Source organism: Pogona vitticeps, chromosome 3, assembly GCF_051106095.1.
Source record: "Pogona vitticeps strain Pit_001003342236 chromosome 3, PviZW2.1, whole genome shotgun sequence".
Taxonomy (NCBI): domain Eukaryota; kingdom Metazoa; phylum Chordata; class Lepidosauria; order Squamata; family Agamidae; genus Pogona; species Pogona vitticeps.
In genome coordinates this window covers 34,691,780-34,714,045 of record NC_135785.1, presented here as the reverse complement: position 1 = coordinate 34,714,045, position 22,266 = coordinate 34,691,780, and positions in this window count along the sequence as shown.

The following is a 22,266-nucleotide window of genomic DNA, read 5'->3' as shown; positions in this document are numbered from 1 at the left end:
AAGGCATCAGGAAAAGAGGAAGACCAAATATGAGATGGACTGACTCCCTAAAGCAGGGTCCCCTCATGTTCTTGGACATGAGGACTCCCAGAAATCCTGGCCAGCACAGCTAATGGCGAAGGCTTCTGGGAGTGTTAGTCCAGGAACATCTGGGGATTCAAGGTTTGGAACCAGTGCCCTACCTAAAGGAAGCCAGAGGCCTTTCAAAAGTTGAGCAGGGCAATTGAGAGGACATTTTGGATATTGATCATTTATAGCATCATCTACTCTCTCTCTCTCTCTCTCTCTCTCTCTCTCTCTCTCTCTCTCTCTCTCTCTGGAAGTTTCAACATGCTGCAGACTTTCAGACTTTCAAGGTTATTCAGATATATGGTAATCAGACATAAACAAAGTAAAAGAAACTGGAAGCTGTTTGTACAACTATTCATATTGTGTTGTTGATCTCCAGGGATCCTCTGAAATCAAAGGTGTATCTGATCCTTAGACTGACATTGTTTTGCTAGATTCATTATAAATTCATTTGACTTTCTATATTAAATATGTAATAGTTGAAATACGGTAGTTAGTCACAACTAGAGTAGGCCCATTGAATCAATGGAGACTTGGTGATTCAACTTCCATTAAGTTCCACTGCTTCCATTACTGTACACTACTTGCAACTTACTATTTGATTTCAGCCAGCAATTTTAATCTTATTTTTTTGGGGATAGAATATCAGATGAGAATAACAATGTTAGAGGAATTATTCCCCTCTCCTATTGTCATGCATATACACCTACTGTACATTACATATAATTTGTAGCCTGTAACATTTCACCAAAATATTTTTTTATACCAGTATAAATGCCATGAACTGGATACAAGGACTGTGTTTCTTCTTCATGTAACAAGATGAAAAACAGAACACTGACATATTTATTCTCATGTTGTAAATCATACACATATTTATATTTATGAGTGTTGATGTCTGTACAAAACTATGTATAATGTGCTACTTCCCCCCCCCCCAGATTAGGTGGGCATGTGGATAAATTAGAATTGCTTATATATTTATTTATCTTTTGTTACATTTGCCCCCAGGAATTATTGGGAAGAAAAAGCAGAAACAGAGCACTTAACACAGCCATGTTGCCCATTAATATAGGTTTCAACATCATATTTCATGTACTGTCAAAAAAATTAAATGATTTCTAAACTTCGATATTGTGGTGATTTTGAGTAATTTAGCTAATCAAGATGCTTGATACTTGGAATTAATCTAGAATAAAAGCATTGCTCTCCGGATAACAATGAGGCAGTATGCTAGTAATGGAAACGTGAAGAAGTACCACCCGGTAACGTTTGATTTATTTTAGTATGGAAACTATAAAAAAGACTAACAGTCATCTGAAAGTTCAAGCTGTTAGGATGATCTCTCTTTTCACTTTTTTTGGAGTTGTGTGCATTTATTTGTTTTAATGACTTAGGCCTAGATCTAAGACTGTCATCCAAAAGTCATTTTCTTCAAACTTTGGGATTTTCTCTCCTGTTCTCCTTCCTGTAGCCCCCAGCACCAAAAACTGGTCTGGAATCTCTTAGTCTTGTGCAGAATAGCAAGTTTTGGGGGTACAAAGAGAACTACTAGCTCATCATTTGATGCATGTTTTCTTAACATTGAGTACCACAGAATATAGTTAGCCTCCTGAAATGCTTAGCATTGTAGCCTTATGTTTTATTTTACTATTTGTTTATTTTATTTATATCCTACTTTTCTCCATATATGGGTGCAAAAGCTGGACAGTGAGGAAAACTGACAGGAAAGCAAATGGGTTCATTTTTAATGCTGTGCTTTGTGGATACCCTGGACTGGCAGAAAGACAAACAAGTGGGTCCTAGATCAAACCAAACCTGAACAATCTCTGGAGGCAAAAATGCTGAAACTGAAGTGGTCCTACTTTGGCACATCATGAGAAGCCATGATTCTCTTGGAAAAGACAATAATTCTGAGACTGGTGGAAGGCAGCAGGAAAAGAGGAAGACCAAATGCAAGATGGACAGACTTCCTAAAAGAAGCCATAGGCTTGAGATTGGAAGAGCTGAACAGGGTAGCTGATGATAGGACTTTTTCAAGATTGCTCATTCATAGGGCTGTCATAGGTTGGAGGCGAGTTGATGGCACATAACAACCACCACCTTTCTCCAAATACAGAAGCTGAAAACGATTAAAAACTGATAGATCTAAAAATACAATGGCCAAAATCCTGTTTGTGTAGATGGCACAAACTGAATTACATCATCATCTAGCACAAGTACTAGATTTGAATATAGAATTCAAACTAATTACAAGCTTCATATTTCCCTTCCCACCCACCCACCTTTAAAGATTCTGAGGATCTCAAGGGCTCCCTTTTGCCCTGGACAAGCTTTTGGGGACACCAGGATGGGTAGTAGTAGTGGGAGATTTTAGTTGTCAAACTTTGCTGCTGGGTTACCAGCAGCACTGCCGATCATGTTATATTAAAACTACAGTATGAGTAGGCTTCCCACTTCCATATGAAAGTGATACATACTCCTTTCATTCAACAGCTTATAACAGTACAGCCTATCTCCTCTTATTTTTGTGTGTGTGTGTGTGTGTGTGTGTGTGTGTGTGTGTGTGTGTGTGTGTGTGTGTGTGTGTGTGTGTGTTCCCAGCTAGTTCTGCTCATGGACGCATAGAGGTTAGGGTAACAGCATACCAGCAGTATGCATCCATTAAAGTACCCTTTTCCCCCCAAAATAAGCCCTAACCTTAAATTAAGCCTTAGTATGATTTTTCAGGATGCTCATAATATAAGCCCTACCCCCAAAATAAGCCCCAGTTAAGTGAAACCCTGCCCTCCACCATTGTGCAGCATTGCGCAGCAACCGGAAGATGACATGACTGTATTTGAATAAATGTTGATTGTTGTACATGAAAAAAATAAAACATCCCCTGAAAATAAGCCCTAATGTGTTTTCTGGAGCAAAAATTAATATAAGACCCTGTCTTATTTTTGGGGAAACACGGTACTTCTAGTCCCACCTCTTTGCTGATGTATTTGTGACAGAACAGGCTGCCTTTTATTTTTAGAGATGTGTGAGCTGTTTGTTATTTGAGCTCAAGTAGCAAATAGTGGATCCTGGTCCAGGTGCCAAATACCTCAAACCAGGCTAGGTATTGGCACACAAGGCAGAAAATCCTAAAAACATCTGTTTCCATGCCTTGTAGTCGAACTACAATAATCTCTGAAAAATTAACTGTTTGCTGTCCTTTTATGACACAAACATATCCTGTCTGAGGCGGCTACATAGCTCTACCTAATGACAGGGCCGGCTCTGCTCATTAACCAAAATGAACATTATGGAAGGGGATAATTTGATCAGGAATCTTGTTTATGCCTTTTTTCCCTGCAGTGTTCACAACCACTGTCTTCCAGGGCCACCTGTATTCTCACACTGCTAACTTCTTTCTATAGCGATAGCCAATCACGGATTGTGTAATAAGTGGCATGATATCATAGAAGGCGAGTGCAACTGAGTCTGAATAAGGGCAGTGCTAAGAAAGGGCAAGGTTCATACCATGAATCACTTCAGTTGCTAGTTTAAAGTAGGCAGTAGGCAGAGTTATCAACAGTTCAGCCTCAGCCCCAGAAAGAGAGGGATCAATGTGCATATCACCTTCCTGTAACAAGCAAAATAATTGCAAAATGACTTAAAAGTAGAAAGAATTATGCTGCAAAGGTAGATGTTCTTTCTTCTGCTGAAGCACCACTGAAAGGGAGGGTGTTTTTCATATCTTATTACAATGTTTGTGAAACTCTGCCCCTCCCCCATGGTTCAAACCTAATTAATCTGCTAATGTAGTGCTAACTGTACTTTCCAAGATCATTATATGCTAAGTTAGACTAAACAGGCAACATAGTCTGCACTTTACAACACCAAACTGGATTCAATATGTAAGTTTTCTTTCTGCCACAATATTTTTAAAAAAGAAAAACATTTGAACTATCCAATATTGAGAAATATATTGCTCAATGCTGCCATCTGTAGGTCAGCCATATTTCTTTAAAATGAGTTTTGAATACCACTTTGTCCATTATCCATTATGGTCGTATTTATGGGCATAATGTGATACATGCTAATTGAGTCTGAACTTTCAGTTATAAATTACTGGAATCAAGAAGGATATTTCTAAAATTAAAATGTTGTCTGCTTCTTCTGGAGTTTAAATATTTAACCAAAAATACAAGAATAACAACAGAATCATATACAGAATGTGGTTTGGATCCATTTCCTGCCATTTGTGAATGTAAGAACTCCTCTCACCTAACAGATTTTCAGAGATCGTCTGTTCTCTTGTCCTGCACTGCAGCTTACTTCATTCAAGCTGGCCCCAGGGTAACTAGCAGTCTCGATAAGGCATGCCTTTGGCATATACACCACAGGCAGTTTTGTAGGGCTATATAAAGGATTTACAGAGCCTAGGGGCAGGTATGATGTTGTGGGCTCTGCTATCACCAACAAAGAAATAGGTATCTTTGCCTTGTATTTAAGCAGAATAAATAGACTTGCTTCATTTTTCTTTTTCTTACATGCAGTCAAAGGAATGGGGGATTCTCCTGAGTCTTTCCTCCAAATTCCAGAGCCCTTTTGACAGAGCTTCCTCCTATCCTCTTGGCCTTAATCTCACAGGTCTTCTGCTTGTGGCTTGTTGCAGGTCTTCCCTCAGTAAGGATTCTTCTCTTAGGGGCTGGTATGATGCTATTCCCTTCCCTGTAGTAACTGCTACCAAATATTTTACCCTTTTTTGGCAAGTTGCCTGAAAATCTTTGGTGGCATATCCTCTCTCCTTCCTTGAATTTTTTCCCCAAATGAGGCTAGCAGTCTTTCTGTGACAAGACCAAGCTGCTTCCTCTACTGTAGATCCCTTCCCTAAAGCCTTCCTTTTTCCTTTTCTCCTCACAACAAAATTTCCAACTGGGGCTATTTGGACGAGACCAATCATAAGCATGTCTGACCAATTTTTTTCTGTATTGACAGACATAAAGATCTGGCCTTACTCTGCTAGTTTACATTTCCTTACAGCTGGGCGGCAACACCTGGCTAGCAAGCAGTTCATTCCTTTCCATGTTCCCAATCATACATTTTACCACCAGCTGAAGTTGTTGGCTGCAAAGTTCAGCTGTAAAGTTCAGGTGCAAAAAGGGGGCTCCTCGTTGAGCCCTATTTTGGTGTTACAACCTGAAGTTGTGGGTGTTGACTTACAAAAATTATCTTCCCTCAGTCTGGTTCAAAGTATATTGCTTTCTCAACTTCCAGTTTCATGTTCATTAAGTAAGTACCAGAGGAACACAGCTTAGCTTTGAAGCAATGTGGTAGGAGTGGTAGTGGACAAAGGAGAGATACAGCTTGCCTTAAATGGGCAGTTATCAAACATATTCTGTAGTCTCCCAAGATGTGATCTACTCCTTCTTCGCTCTTGTTCCCTTCCTGTATCTTTTTACCTTTAAAAATTACCATTGTCCCCAAAATAGAGAGCTGTAATAACTTGGTAGGACCATGCCTAGTAACCATGTTATATGCCAAATACTTTTGTAGCACAGATGAAGTTGATGCCACTATACCACTTGCGTAGTAGGATATATGCAAGTGTTTCAACAAGCATAATTGAGCTGTTGAAGTCTTCTAAAATGTTTTCTTTGGACATTAACAGTTTTAATGCTTATAGGAATCAAAGGCACCATTCCTGATTTTGACATATTTTGTATCTCCTTTGTTAAATTGACAAGATGGTTTTATTTTTAAAAATAATAAATCAATGTTATGAGTAAAAAAGGGCAGTTAACCAGCTTGCATCTGAATTTTATTTCAATTTATATAGTGCTTAAAGGGCTTGATAACATTGCCTCAAAGTAAAGCAGTGCTTCATTGATTTTACCTAGTGCAAATTGACATGAAACTAGAAATTGAGAAAGAAATATACTTTAAAGCTAATTGAAGGAAAATAACTTTTGTAGTTAGTGCCCAAACAATCTGTAGAACCTTGAAAAAATATTACAAATATTATGCTCTTTGACACCATAGCTCCCTACAGCCAGTACATTAAAAAAAAAACAACCCACACCTATTTTAACTCAGCTTGAAGCCCCATCTCAGCATTTTCTTTAGCTCAGCTCCGCACCCTGGGCAACAGCCAGCTTGTGCATCTCAGACTTTGGCACTATCCGTGATCTTCTGCAATATTTTCAGGGGAGGAGGACAGAATAAAGAATGCCTATATCCATTCCAGTTCTAAGCTCCTAAAACTGGATCTAACCCTATAACTTTTTCTGAATATATGTATATATAACATTCATATCTTCCATGTTATTCCATACATTGCATTCATTTCCTCCTTCACTATGAAAAACTAGATAAGAATTCTTTTTGTGATTAATCCAACAAGTCATTTAAAAATTATTTCTGGAGAGCACCCAAGCTGATGGCCCTGAAGTACTATAATGATTATCCTTAGCACTTCCTTGGAATATTAGTGTCTGAAAATAAACATTCTCTCATATTTTTGAATTCCAAGGTCCTTCTCCCATATAATATTACTGAGCCTGGTATCATCCATCTTGTAACCAACTGTATATCCACCTGACATTTGTTCCATCCAGCCCACACCTACACCTAGGCTATCTTGCTCTTCAGAATATCATGGGGCACTCTGTCAAAAGGCTGGATGTCAGTGGAGAGGCTAAGAATTAAAACAGAGCCACAGAAGACGACCAAATGCAGACCTGGGAACTGCTGCTACTGGTAAACCCAGAACCAAAAATATATCGTATACCAAAGGGGAAGAGTCGAGATATTGTCACATCTAAAGGAAGATGTCACCCTGGTAAAGTGGGTGCCCAACCATTAGTAGTATTTCCAATTCTCTGTATCCGGTCTCATGTTTTCATCCTTGTAAAGTTCCAGATAACAAAGAACTGGCTTCTGTAGCTGAATCAAATGAAAAGCAGTTGTGTGCCATCAACACATTGGTAACACTGCACTCCAGATTAGTAAACAATTCTTCCCTGTGGTTGGATAGCTTATGTAAGTTAGAAAACATTAGCACATATAAATTGTTAACATTAACATATATTTAAAATAGAGATAGCATGAAAGTAAGTACTTCCTTCTTTTGTTTTGATCACTAGCTGCTGTGTGTTACCTGTGCTAATAAAGATCAGATCGAAGCACTCTAAAAATTTAAATGCATTCCAAACAACTCAATGGTAATTGGCACTTCTTTTTCTGAGATAACACAAATATTTTCTTAGCTCAATTTCTCCTCTTCTGTTTTCACGTACATTATTCTATGGTTCCTGTAAAAGTTTTTAACATCCCACCAATCAAGTTTGGCTGAAGTATCTTTAAAGTGCAGGACTTCCTGGGATAAAATCTCTGTACAAAACAGTTTTAATTAAACCAGTTTGAAAGATGAATGGTTTGGGTGTGGTTTAAACCATAAAAATGGGAGTCCTGTTCTAAGTGACTTGTTTAAAGTTGAGACATGCTTCAGAAATCAAAAGTGAAGAATGGTTAACCAGCATCTTATGGAAGTAGCTGTTCATTCAGCACTTCCTAACTTAGGGAGCATATTATACAGCCATGTCTGTCTGTGCTCAACTTTGCATCATTTCACTTTAAAGAAATGCTCGCTTGCATTTCTTAGTATGCACTTGAGACTGAGGTATCTGAACTTTTTTGCTGTGATAATATAAATATATTTCAAGGCCATATATAAATATATTTCAATATTATTTGGGTACAAGAGCAAAGGTAATTGAGCTATCTCACCAAAATCTTTGTTCTCAGAATCAGAGCTTGGAAATGTTACACTGGCCACACTTATTAGTAAATTGTAATCCAAAAGTACAATTTCTGCCCCTAGGCAAAGCACGTCTGAAATTAGGCTGAGCCTTATTATATCACGATCAAGCTCATATGCCACTCTGGGGCCATACATTGTCCCTCACTGAGCTAAAATGCCCAGAAAAGTACAGGATGGTCTGCAAAGAAGTGAAGTCAAACATTTGATTTTACATTAGCCATCTAGACTTTTTTAAAAAAAGAACAACAATAAATCCCACAAATATTAGTTGATTATATTTCAGTGTAATCAGGTATTCTCTATGGATCAGAATACTGGGTCAGTCACTGGTTAGGATGTGGAGGTATGGTTGTGGCATGCCATTTCAATGAAACTAAAGACTTGGAGAATGTTTGGGTGTGGTTGTGTATTTGTTCAAATCCCCCAAGGGGATTATGATTATTAATCTTAAAAAAGAAAAGAACTGAAAGGGATATAAAGTCTAGGATTCCGTTGGTCTCTCTCCTCAACCTTCCCAGTTAACATTGAGAAGCTTGAGAGTTACCTATCAAGTTGGCAAAGGGATAGCCCCATTAGCCTGCTTAGGCAAAAAAGCAACCACAACTTGCACAACCTTAACAACTAACAAGTTTTATCATTCATGGTTCTGAAGAAGTGGGTGACAGTCCACAAAAGCTGATGGCAAATGAAACTTTTTTATCTTTAGGGTGCCATAACATTCTTTGTGGCTGATGCAATCAGATTTGAAGGAGGGGGAGAGAGAAGAAGAAGAAATCCTAGATCTAATAATTCTGGGAGGAACGCCTTGCTTACATGACTCTGAACTTCTACTGTAACATCCAGGGCCTGTACAAATGGTCAAATTACATGTCCATGCCCACCCTTGGGTCTTCTTTGGCTTCAGGTGAATAACGTACCACAAAATAGGATGGCTTACTCCTCTGAGATTCTCAGATCTTCGTATCTGTGGAGTGTAAATAATGGTTGAAATCCTGTCATGCAGCTCCATGTGCACAACAGTGGTGTCATCATAAGCAGCAGCAAATCACCGACTAAATGTTTTCTCCAGGGATTTCAGGCTGCATGTAATTTTTTTGCATTCCATAATTGCCTTTAATCTGTGGTGATTTGCTGATGAGACATTATTTCTGTTGCACACATGGAGCTGTGCAACAGGATTTCAGCCAATGACAAACCAATCTAAGATGCATACATTTTATTCATGCATAGCATGATCTTTTGCTGCCCATAAACTATCCCATTAAAACAAAGAGTATCCAAAATGCTACTTTTGTTTGTCATGATGAACACTAGCATTCTAAGGCATTTCATTACCAGATATAATAATACTGTATCAGAAGTAAAATATTTAAGTTAATTGTAGGTTCTTCGGTTCTCAAATGTTCAGACCTGAAGCCTGCTGTGGGTCTTAAACTGATGACTTAGGGCAGGGGTGGATAACGTGCAGCCACATGTTTCTGATACCTGGAAATTTCAATAGGCAGAACATGTGCTCTGCTACTGAGCAAATATGCCCCCTCTCCCTGATAGGAAGGGGGGCATATTTGCTGCTCTGCTCAAAGAAGCAAAATGTCTTGGCCAAGCCCTGGGTGTAAATGAACTTCTGTTACTGACTATTAATCATAAGAATATAGGAAGCTGCCTTATACTAAATGAGACACCTCTCCCAGTATTGTTGCAACCAGCTGGCATCTCCTTTCCAGAGTTTCAGGCTGGAGTTTTTTCAAGCTTCGTAGAAGATTCTGATGATTGAACCCAGGAACTTAGGTATGTGCTCTACCACTGAACTTCAAACCTTCCTCTAGGATTGCCCTGCAAGAAGTCACTTGTGAGCTAAAGATTGCCTTACCTGCCTCACCATCCATCATTTGCTCCCACTGCCCTTAACTGCATAGAAGCCCCAGGCTATCCAGAGGTCATTTGCCATGTACAGGATACCAAACATGATGCGGGCATGATTTACCTTGAAAAGGTCCAAACATTATAGGTGTGGAGTTAAGAGCTGGTGACTCCAAATTGTTTGTATGTGACAGATGATAAAGGAGAAGAAGCAGTTTGATATGAGTGGTATCACACACATGAGCACTACCTGAATAAGAATGATCTGCAGCTTGAATGTCAGTTTACATTACTTGGTGTCAAGAGCCTTACGAATGCTTCTGAATTGCAAATGTAGAGGCACTGCTTAGTGTCAAAGTTTGCAAAATTAAACAGATACCACAGCTGTTACCTTGCACGAAGAGCAGTATATGTCAGAATGACTCTTCTTAATCTAAAGGTGAATCAAATAATGTTATGCTGAGTTGCATTCTAGTAAGCTTATGGCTAAGGGTCGGACCCTCTAGGCCCCAATGTGATGCCAGCAGCTGACCTTCCAATGACCTCATCCAACCAAGCACAGCACTGGATACTATGCCATCCCATGTTGCTGACTTGTCTTCTTGGTGATAAATTTAATGTCATTTCACCTTTGCAACGCAGATTCAGAGTTCCATGCTCTGTTCCATGGGGTCACGAAGAGTCAGACACGACTTAACGACTAAACAACAAAAAGCATAAATTATGTTATAGTTTAGACAGAATTACAGTGATTCTCACTCATGTGGGAAGACTGTGACCAGATGACCAGTCTGGCTGATGAGACTGCCATTAAAGTGCTAGCCATGAACAGGCAATTTCTATATCTGTACATCATACTTTGATTAGACAGATGAAGGACTCCTCCAAATTTCATTCATTCATTCATTCATTCATTCATTCATTCATTCATTCATTCATTCATTCATTCATTCATTCATTCATTCGCTGTATTTATATCCTACCCTTTTGCAAATGAAGGGACTTAACTGTGGGTGATCACGGAACAAAGGAATTGCCTTAGAAAAAAGGAGTAGACAGCATGGATGTCCGAACCAGCCGAACCTAAAGGCAACACCCTGAGAGCTCTTTTTATTGACTTAGCATGAGTTACATAGTATGTTGTTAGAATTCAGATAGGATACTAGTTACCTAATCGTAACTAGGATTGGCTGAAATAACTCTTTGATCTTATGCTCTACCTCTAAGCGAAAGGGCAGAATAAGGGGTTACACCGCCTGCTGGCAGCTGCCACTTCCTGCCAAGAGCGTATGCACATCACTGGAACAGAATGCAGCTACAACCTTTAAGCAAAAGTTTCCCACACTTTACAGCTAAAATATACATTTGCTAAAATCACAATAAGAGAGGACTGTCCTCCTTAGAAGAGGACATGTGGCCACCCTATTTTCAAGATATTTCAGTCATTAAAAATTGGCTGACGTCCTCTTGCTTAACACAGTAAGTTACATTAGAGTAGTTCCATTGATCACTGGGATTTGGTGTATTACCTCCTCTGTAAACTTCCACTGACTTAAATAGGTGTACTCTTACAATAAGTGAGTTGCAACTGGAGTAGGACCATTTGAATCAATGGAATTTATAGAGGAGTTGACTCACCAAATCCCCACTGATTCAGTGAGCCTACTCTAGTGCAACTCACTACACTAAGCAACAGTATTTCAGCTAGTGTATTATTTGTGTCTCAGTAAAAGAATCATCATATATTCCTCAGTGATGGTTCATAACTAGTCTACACACACAGACTGACATGTTTGGTCCCCAATGCAAATGTGCGGATAAAAAACAGGAAACAATGCTGACATGGTTGAGGAAATCATTTTTGTACTGGCTGAAGTTTCTTGTTTACGATAACATTTTTTTCCATCTTAGTGTATTCATTTCCCTGAATCAAAAATGATAGTGCCCTATTTTTTATTCATAATCTGAGAAGTATACACACCCTTGTGTAAAGAGATCAAAATCTGGCACACAAAATGAGGACAAAGTCTATAGAAAAGCTGCGTCTTTTCATGTATTAAAAACAATGAGGTGAGTAATGAGAGGCAAAGCTCAGCAAGTAACTGCTTGGGACAGAGGGTAGCACAGTGTTTAAGGCACTGAGTTTGAAAATGAAAAATATATTCAGAAGCGGGTTCAGGACCCCATGCTATTCCCAAGTTAGGCCTGCTGGGTGGAAATTATTGTGATTTTTAGGATATCTGGAAGAAATCATAAATGGAACTGATCTGGAGCAGATGATGTATATGTTGAACAAAGTGAACATTACAATATACTTTGTTTGGAAAAACAGAAAAGCCAGCATAGCATGCTTAACATGTCTGATTTCAAAAGCTAGGTGGGCCTCGGCCTGTTTGTACTTGGATGGAAAACCAAGAGTGAATATTGACAATCTCCAGGTAGGGCTAGGAATTAGTGCTGCCTAAAAGAGAAGAGAGCAGAGAACAGCTGCTAGCCCAAGTTGATAATACTGGACGAGAGGGACAATAGTCTGATTCAGGCAGTATCGTATGTTCCTGTTTAATAATCCTATCCAAACAAGTATACCAACTGCAATGGAAGTGTATATTTAGGGTTCATTGCATGAGCAAGTGTTAGACACATGCAAGATTATTAATTATTATTCACACATCTTGGGACCCTGCAAAGCACCTAGGAACCATTAGGCAAACAACTGAAGACACATAGATTAGAATTTTGCTTCCAAGTCTTTGCATATTCACATATACAGTTACAGCACCTAAGCAGTTTCATAAATTATGTACCACTGTAATTATGAAAATATCATACTACCATGTTTCACTGAAAATAAGATAGGGTCTTATATTAATTTTTGCTCCAAAAAACACCTTAGGGCTTCTTTTCCAGGGCATGATTTATTTTTTCCATGTACAACGATCTAAATTTATTCAAATACAGTCATGTCATCTTTTTCTGGTTGTTGCACAATGGTGGAAGGCAGGGTTTCACTTAAGTGGGGCTTATTTTTGGGGTAGGGCTTATAATAGGAGCATCCTGAAAAATCATACTAGGGCTTATTTTCAAGTTAGGTCTTATTTTTGGAGAAACAGGGTATGCACAGCTGTAGGAATAATGCTAATTTCAAAGTCATTTGGTAGAGCATTAGTCCCTGTTCATTGGCCAAAATCCTGTTACTTAGCATAAATAACACCTGCACACTGTTACAATTGACTTTAATTGGCCTACTCTAATTGTCATTTGCTGTGCTGAAGTAAGATGCAGCTAGAGTAAGCCCACTGAAGTCAATGGCACTTACAGCAAAGCAGAGTCAAATCCCTAATGATTCAGTGCACCCGATCTAGTGAAATTTAATACACTAAGCAACAGGGTTTTGGCCATCATATTTGTTGTTGTTTAGTCATTAAGTCGTGTCCGACTCTTCGTGACCCCATGTACCAGAGCACTCTAGGCCCTCCTGTCTTCCACTGCCTCCCGGAGTTGGGTCAAATTCATGTTGGTAGCTTCAGTGACACTGTCCAACTATCTCATCCTCTGTCGTCCCCTTCTCCTCTTGCCTTCACACTTTCCCAACATCAGGGTCTTCTCCAGGGAGTCTTCTCTTCTCATGAGAAGGTCAAAGTATTGGAGCCTCAGCTTCAGGATCTGTCTTTCCAGTGAGCACTCAGGGTTGATTTCCTTCATAATGGATAGGTTTGTTCTCTTTGCAATCCAGGGGACTCTCAAGAGTCTCCTCCAGCACCACAATTCAAAAGCATCAATCCTTTGGCGGTCAGCTTTCTTTATGGCCCAGCTCTCACTTCCATACATCGCTACTGGGAAAACCATAGCTTTGACTATACGGACTTTTGTCAGCAAGGTGATGTCTCTGCTTTTTAAGATGCTGTCAATGGTTGTCATCACTTTCCTCCCAAGAAGCAGAAGTCTTTTAATTTCAGGGCTGCTGTCACCATCTGCAGTGATCATGGAGCCCAAGAAAGTAAAATATGTCACTGCCTCCATATCTTCCCCTTCAGTTTGCCAGGAGCTGATGGGACCAGTAGCCATGATCTTAGTTTTTTTTTTGTTGAGCTTCAGACCATTTTTTGCACTCTCCTCTTTCACTCTCATTAAGAGGTTCATTAATTCCTCCTCACTTTCTGCCATCAGAGTAGTATCATCTGCATATCTGAGATTGTTGATATTTCTTCTGGCAATCTTAATTCCAGTTTGGGATTCATCCAGTCCTGCCTTTCACATGATGTATTCTGCATATAAGTTAAGTAAGCATGGAGCCTTATCATACTCCTTTCCCAATTTTGAACCAATCAGTTGTTCCATATCCAGTTCTAACTGTTGCTTCCAGTCCTACATATAGATTTCTCAGGAGATAGATAAGGTGGTCAGGCACTCCCATTTCTTTAAGGACTGGCCATAGTTTGTTGTGGTCCACACAGTCAAAGGCTTTTGCATAGTCAATGAAGCAGAAGTAGATGTTTTACTGGAACTCTCTGGCTTTTTCCATAATCCAGCACATATTAGCAATTTGGTCTCTAGTTCCTCTGCCCCTTTGAATACTAGGTCAAAAAGTTTCACAATTCTATGGATTATCATGTTAATGGATAACTTTACATTTTAATAATCCTCTTACTACTCTCCTGTTAGTCTCTTAAAACTGTGGGAAATTTCATAGCCTTTTATATTAAAGGCATGTGTTTACTTCAAATTTAACCCTGCCTTCTCCAATCTGTTTCTAGTACAAGTGTCAGCATTTCAGAGTGATCTCTCAGAGAATGAGCTGGTAGCTCAACTCATCATTCTCTATGACAGAATGCTGCAAGAGGGACATATTATGTCAATAGTGTAATGCACAAAAAAGTTCACAGTTTAGTCCTTGAGACTTTAAGCTAAAAGGATGTTATGTAACAGGGCTGGAAAAGATATGAGACTCTGGAGAGCTTCCTCTAACCAGAGTAGATGAGGAACCTTTGCCCCTCTGAATATTTTGGGCTACAACTCTCATGATCCCTTATCCACATGACTTACTGTTGGCCTCATTGGCTTGGATTATTGAGAGGTGAGGTTCAAAAACATCTGAAGAGTCAAAGGTTTTCCATCCCAAGAGTACACTCACTATGCTACATATGGAGCTACCTTGTACCAAGGCAGATATTGGTCATTCCACCTCTTAATGAGACAACACTGGCTAGAAAACTAAATATCTCAATGTAAGGTAGTTTCACATGTACGGAGCCTCACTCATTTGTGTACGGCGACTAGATCAAAAGTGTATGTGATTATTACTGAAAACACGGTATTCTACATAAACCTTTCATTTCTCAGATGCCATTTTTGAGGAAAACTTAAAAATTGCAATTGTGTTAAGCAGATATGAATGGGTATAATGTTGAGTTTGTTTTCTTTAACTTTCTTTTTCTAAATTCTTTGCAGTCTTCATATATTGTTTCTATACTTGTACCAACCACTGCTTAAGACAACAAAGATTTGCAGGGTGACTGCCCAAGCAAAGAAATTTCTGAAGCTGTGGGTGGTTATAGGTTATACACATCGACATATTTGCTGATTATTTCCAATCTTGATCAATAAGGTAATGCTGCACATACAGAAAACATTTAAAATGAAGTGCAGTTAACCATTAAACATGATATGCTTAATAGTATTCTGCAGGGAGAAATAATTCAATAGAATTAATGGCCACATATGTATGGCCCTAACTAATGATAGTGAGAAATACATTTGGTTCAAAAAGCTTGATAGCAAAGCATGCTAGTTTTGTTCTTCTTAGAGGCTAATAATAGTTTTGAAGAGTAGCTAGATTATAAAACTTCCTCCTTTACTTAACGCTTTTTGTAGAAAACACCATCAGAGACTGCAAGCAGGAACGTGTTTGATACATAGAAAAATAAATTATGTTTATTTACAGAGATATTTTCCCCTCTAAATAATTATCTGCTGAACATTATTATTAGGCTTTACTGTAAATGCCTACAAAGTCCTGGGTATTTCTATTTCCTTAACTCCTTGTTGTTGGAATTTTTTTCAGGGAGCAGACATTTTATTATTTCAAGATTTAAAAGTTTAAATTGTCCCCAGGAACTTTCTTTCCTTCCATCACCTCAAGAAGCAAAAACAGACACCCCTTGCTCTGATTTTTAAGTAAGTACAATATCAACTTGCATTTAGCTGCTACTATTACCACCACTGGCATGACAGCAACTAAACAAAAATGTTATAAAGGCTTTTTACAAAAATACAGGTGTAGCATGACCTCAATCTTGAGGCTTTTCACACCCTGTTTAGGTAAAATACTAAACTAGGTCTTGTTTTACATAGCTAGGATTAAACGCTACAAATTATATTTGTAAGCCATGGTCAAGAAATGGCTGAAGACTGATTTTACTAGACTTAAGCATTACATCTTCAACAAGCAAAGCATAAGTTAATACAGTTTTTTTGACTCCCACTTGCTGACTTGCAAAACAATAGAAGGTAAACATACACTTTCAAGCAAAACAAAAAACAAAATAAAAGAACACTTTTGCAAGCTAAACCATGTTTTTACTGTAAAATTGAAAACTCAACCAGGATTACAGCAACAAATCCTGATTACAATTAACATTGTCCTTATAAAGTCAGCATTACAGGTTGGTAGGTAGGAAAATTGCCCTTGACCTGCCCCACACGTCTAACAGGATCACCCAAAAGAGGTGAAAAGACACTCTAGTGAATAATTGTCGTAGTTTAGTCATTTAATCGTGTCTGTCTCTTCATGACCCCATGGACCAGAGCACGCCAGGCCCTCCTATCTTCCACTGCCTCCTGAGTTGTGTCAAATTCATATTGGTTGCTTCGATGACACTGTCCAACCATCTCATTCTCTGTCATCCGCTTCTCCTCTTGCCCTCATACTTTCCTAACATCAAGGTCTTTTCCAAGGAGTCTTCTCTTCTCATGAGATGGCCAAAGTATTGGAGCCTCAGCTTCAGGATCTGTCCTTCCAGTGAATAATAGTGGGTGTTAAAAATATGAAATAGAACATGACTGAAGGCTACTTGGGGCAAGATGAGAGAGAACTTTCCTTCCACTTACTTCTTGATGTTAGTATAAGATCTAAATCTAGCTTGAAGCAATTCTTCCCTCCTGTATCCCACATTATTCTAGAGAGTTTCCCAAACCTCTTAAGTGGAACTCCCAGTAATCCTGGCCACAGCTAATAGTGAAAGCTTCTGGGAGTTTTGGTGCAAGAACACCTGGAGACCTAAGGTTGGGAACCACTGTTCTAGAGAAGCCTGGGTAATGAACAGGGTGAAGGAAGGGATGTGGAATGTTCCTTCCATGTACTTCCTTAAATTAACATTTTAAGAGCTAATCTGGAAGAATTGTCAAGTTGCCAGAGGGCAGAATGTACACAGGTATATCACTCTGATAACGGTACCATTTTTGTTGTCATGGCTCACCATATGGAATCTTAGCATCCATAGGTTGGTGAGGTGCCTGGAATTTTTCTCTAATAAACTCATGTGCAATCCCAAGAAGTACAGTACTAGAGTTCACTAACAAAGATGTTCTAATTTTAGAAAAGGTAGTCATGTTATTCTTAAAGATTTTTAAAGTATATGAGGTCACCAGATTGCAGATCCAGGCATTCCATAGGGTACAACCTTGGCAGTTAAAGAGGTATTAAACTGTTGCACTTATGTAATGTACAGTAAATGAACTCCAGCAATTCTATTTATACTTACTTAGAAGTAAGTCCCACTCAGTCAGTCCCAGCTATAGAGGGTTAGAAAACTCTCAAACAGTGTTATGGTACCACAAAGGACTGCAGTGGGAAGGAAAGAAGCTCCCAGTTCCCAGCATTGGACACCATTGGAGCTTGGCCTGTATGTTTGTAGCTAAACCTAGTCCTTCTACAAACAGAATTGGTGCTCCAGTTTTACCAAGCCAGCGGAATATACATGGATAAAACTTTCATGCCAGTGATTTCTTTTTTCCTTAGGGCAAAAGGAGGCAGGTTACAACATGGATCGTAGTGCTCATGTTCTGCTGCTCTCATTGTGGTTCTTTAAAATATACAATAATTAATGCAGATTGCCTAAAGCGGTTCCCCTTATAAACAGTTGTCTCTACTCAGAACTATATCAGTACATAGTTTGGTGCCATCTCAAAAAATAACACGTTTTATTTTGCATAGAGTTTTATGGAACATAGCCCACTTCTTCAGATATCTAAAGAAGTGAGCAACAGTTCACCAAAACATATGCCAAATAAAACTTGCCTGTCTTTAAGGCACTCCAAGATTCTGTTGTTTTTGCCACAACAGATTGTGCGATTACCTGGAAATTTCAACAGCTTATGAAATCACCTGAATGTAAACACCCTGATCAAAGTAAACAGAACATATTTACCACACTCTCATCTAAGTAATGGTTTTTCACAGCAGCAAGAAGTTGACTACTAGTCCACCAATTATGTGTTAGACTAGTAGTTCACTAATTATGTATCTGAATCCTCCCAATTGAGGACAGACACCAAAATGCTGTTGGGAATTATTTTTTTTGTTCCTACATTGTTACCCATCCATCTATATATCTGCATTCACTTTTTCATTGAGCTCTTCTACAGTTGGGCGGGGTGGTTGGGTTCACTGATAAAAACATCTTCTGAAAATGTTGCCTGGCATTCCAAGGTCTATGATGAAAGTGCTACTTTTTCATTACCATTCATGTAACTGTTAAATTAATTATAAGTTGGACTAAGCCCTTGTTTGAAGTTTATTACAACAAATAAACTATATAATTATGTTCCATGAATTGTGATATTTTGAAGTGAAAAAATAGTTGAGCAGGAACGTACCTAGAGACAAACTTGCCAAACCACCTTAATGAGAAAGGGGTTCACAATACAAGAATAAGTCTAGAACTAGCCTACACACTCATAAGGCATTGATCCCAAATGAATTTGCTCTAAAATAACCTCACTTACTACTCTGACAAGTTGCCTGCTTTGAAGCCAGAAGCTCAGTGGCTACATTCCAAGTGCTCCTAAATACAGTATGACTTGTTCAAAATACTGTGATTGTTTCACTTACATATAAAGGTCTTACAATAGCTTTGAAAGATCCTTTGGCTGGAACTGTAGTCTGTCTACAGGAAAAGAGGTGGGGCCCTAATTGAGAAAGAGTGGGATGCGTTAGTTCTCTGCCTCCTGGCACAATGAAAAATACACACTGAGAAGGGATAGGAAGGAATGTATGTCTCTCCCTGGCAACTAGTTCTGTTTCCCTTAGGGGACCTCACAGTTTGAAAAGCACTGGAACAGCAAGAGAAAAGTTGCTTGTGCTCAGTTTAAAAAAAAAATCTCTGTGATTCTGTATACCCTACTGTAGTTGCTAACTGAAGATAGCATAAATTTACTGTTTTCCCAACTTCTTATTCTACAGAAGTGTTGTTTACATCTTGAACAAAAGTAATTTGAGACACAGAGATTAGATTATTTAGCCTAAAGCATGCAAAAAAAAGTTTGTAATGATGGTTCCAAAAGAGCAACCCAGATTTCTGAATCTGTTAACCACAAGAGTTTTCATTTTCCCTTGAGTATAACGTAAACATCAAAGACAAAGGTTATGATGTGGGCATGTCAAACCTCAGTTAGAAATGTACAGTCAGGGGTAATTGGATTGTGGTGCAGAAAACTTCCCATTCGTTCATGAATAGCAAGAAGATGAATTATGTAATTACATGAAAGAGTTGCAAAAGTTATAATCATAAGGGAAATGCTTCCAGTGTAGCCATCTGTACTTTCATCATAATCTTTTATTTCTGGAACTAATATGTTTCCTATTAATAGATGTGACAGCTAGAAAAAAATTCAGTGAATTAAGCACTGTTTGAATGGAACTTTTATAAACAATGCTTTTACCTGAGAATATATACTGAAGCTACTCAGCTTCTTTGGCAAATACTGATTTTTCAATAAAGGAGGATATACCAAGGTTGCTTGCTTTGGCAAATTCACCTCTATTCATTCTGTCTCCACCCCATTTCTAGGAATGAAGCCTCTTGTATTCTGAACTGTATGATGTTTTTGGAGAGGTGAAATACATTTTTCATACAAATTCCATTACACATTTGGGTAAATGACTAGCGTTTTCTACAAATGCCTGAGCTGTATCACACAAGAGGCTTTTATACACACAATTCTGGTTGTACATTATATGATTCATATTATACCTTGATGATGGAGGGCATATCATTCTTTTAACTAAGTCTTAGGAGACAATACTGCTATTCACACATTTCTTTAAAAGAATACTTGTTAGTATTATAATCATGTAAAAGCATGTAACAGCTATGCAGAATGTTCAGTTAGGGACTGACCAGTGGAGCCTACAAGAAAATGTTGCAGTGTAATTAGGAGGGCTTCTTTTCTGGGATTTAGCCTCCATTCTAGTTCCCCAGAATTCCATGGACAGATAATGCATATATTCAGGTCCCCCCCCATGTGTGTAAAGTAAATTTGTATATATACTACTGTATGTATATTTATATAGATACTAAAAAGTGGGTTGATATATCTGCACTAACTTTATCTGCATAGTACCCTACTTTGTCTTTCATATTGTGCAGAAAACATTTATCCAAACCAATACCAAATAAATGTTAAATTGGTTGTCCTTGCATAAGCATTTGAACAAGTATGTCCCACCCCTTTTGATCATATGAATTCCTGTCCCACCTTGTTGTTTTTAAACAAGGCTTTTAATTTTTATCTTTTAAATATCAAAATTGTGTGCAATTTTATTTTATTTACACAAAAAGAAAACAATTTCAACACTATTTGTCTTTCCCATATCTATTTTTTAACTCAGCACAACTGTATTTTCAAGGTTTCCTCATTGTTCTGTTACAACTTCCTTTGAAGTTTTTACAAACTCAGCAAATGTAACTGTGTCCAAGCCTGGTGTAGCACTGCAAAATATGCTATTAAGAACAATCTTAAGGTATTCTCCAATTCAGCAAACACTCCAATACAGTGGTGCCTCGCAAGACGAACGTCTCGCGGGACAAAAACCCGCAAGATGAATGAATTTTGTGATCGCTGTGGTGCCTCGCAAGACAGCTTCTTCTATGGCCATGCTTCGCAAGACAAATGTTTTTCCCAAGACTGATGCCTCACAAGACGAATGAATTATTTTCGTCTTGCAAGGTTCCAATAGGAAAGCATTGCAATGCATTCCTATGGGAAATAGTTTTTCGCAAGACAAAAATTTCGCAAGACAGCACTACTCGCAGAATGAATTACATTTGTCTTGCGAGGCACCACTGTAATTAGAACAGGAGCAGGCATGGCTGTTCTTTGAATAGCATACAACATGAAGCATGTGGCAAAGAGGCAGCTAGGAAAAATGCACTAGGAAAGAAAACAAGACTAGGAATCAAAATAAAATGAAGTTACAAAGGAACATCAATAGAGATTCAGAATGAGGTTTAATTGCTTAGCTGACCAGAAAAGATGAGGTATCCAGGACATCTTTTTAAAAAGGATGAGAAAACATTGCAAAACTACCAGCCTGTATTTAGCTGCATTTCCTAAGAACTACCACAGCCATGGTTTTAATTAAAATCAGGAAAGGGAGAACAATTTCTTGCCAGGTGGTCTGGCAATAAGTAGCCTATTAATGGAGGAAAATGTAAAAGACAATTGTATCTATTTTCAACAAGAAGTAATAGAAGTGAGTAATTAAGTCTTTCTGAAACAATATCTAACATACAAGTCTAAATTACAATATAGAACAGCACCTATCACAAACATATAGTATTATTTCTTTTTTAAAAGACTATAGCAAACTAGTAGAATCTGCAGCAACTGCCTTAATGTGCAACTGCCAATGCAAAGAGTTTTGCAAATACTGTAGTAATTAAAGAGCATTGCTTAAGGTCTATCACTTATATAAATGTTACTGCCAACTGCAGTGATTTCTGTCATATGTATGTAGGAAGTTAGAAACACAGCTGCACATATTCAAAATTAGTAGTGTTACTTTGCCTCAGAAGATATCATTTCTACATCGGCATTTCCTTTGTTTCTTTGCTTTTCAGTTGCACATTAATAATGTAAGGTTTCTTGCTGATTGTAAGGATTAGAACCCCTGTTTAGTGCCAGAGTTGTTAGGGGCTCAATCGATCATCTACTTCAGGGGAGTCGGAAACTTGGTCCTCCAGATGGCTTTGCACTGCAGCTCCCACAGTCTTTTATTGTTGGTTATACTAACCACAGAGCATGAGAACTGGAAGCCACAAAGCATCTGGAGAGGTGCAGTTGCTCACTCCTAATCCTGGGCAGAGCCTTGAAAAAGGGAGGAACACACACTTGAGTGTGCATGTACACACACATACAGCCACTGACCACCCCAACCAACATTAGCTGCAGTTTTCAGCCTAAGAAGGTTACTGACCCTTCCTTAGTATAATCTACTAGTTCTTTCCGATCTACTAATTCAATCTTCCTTTGACTATACTCCA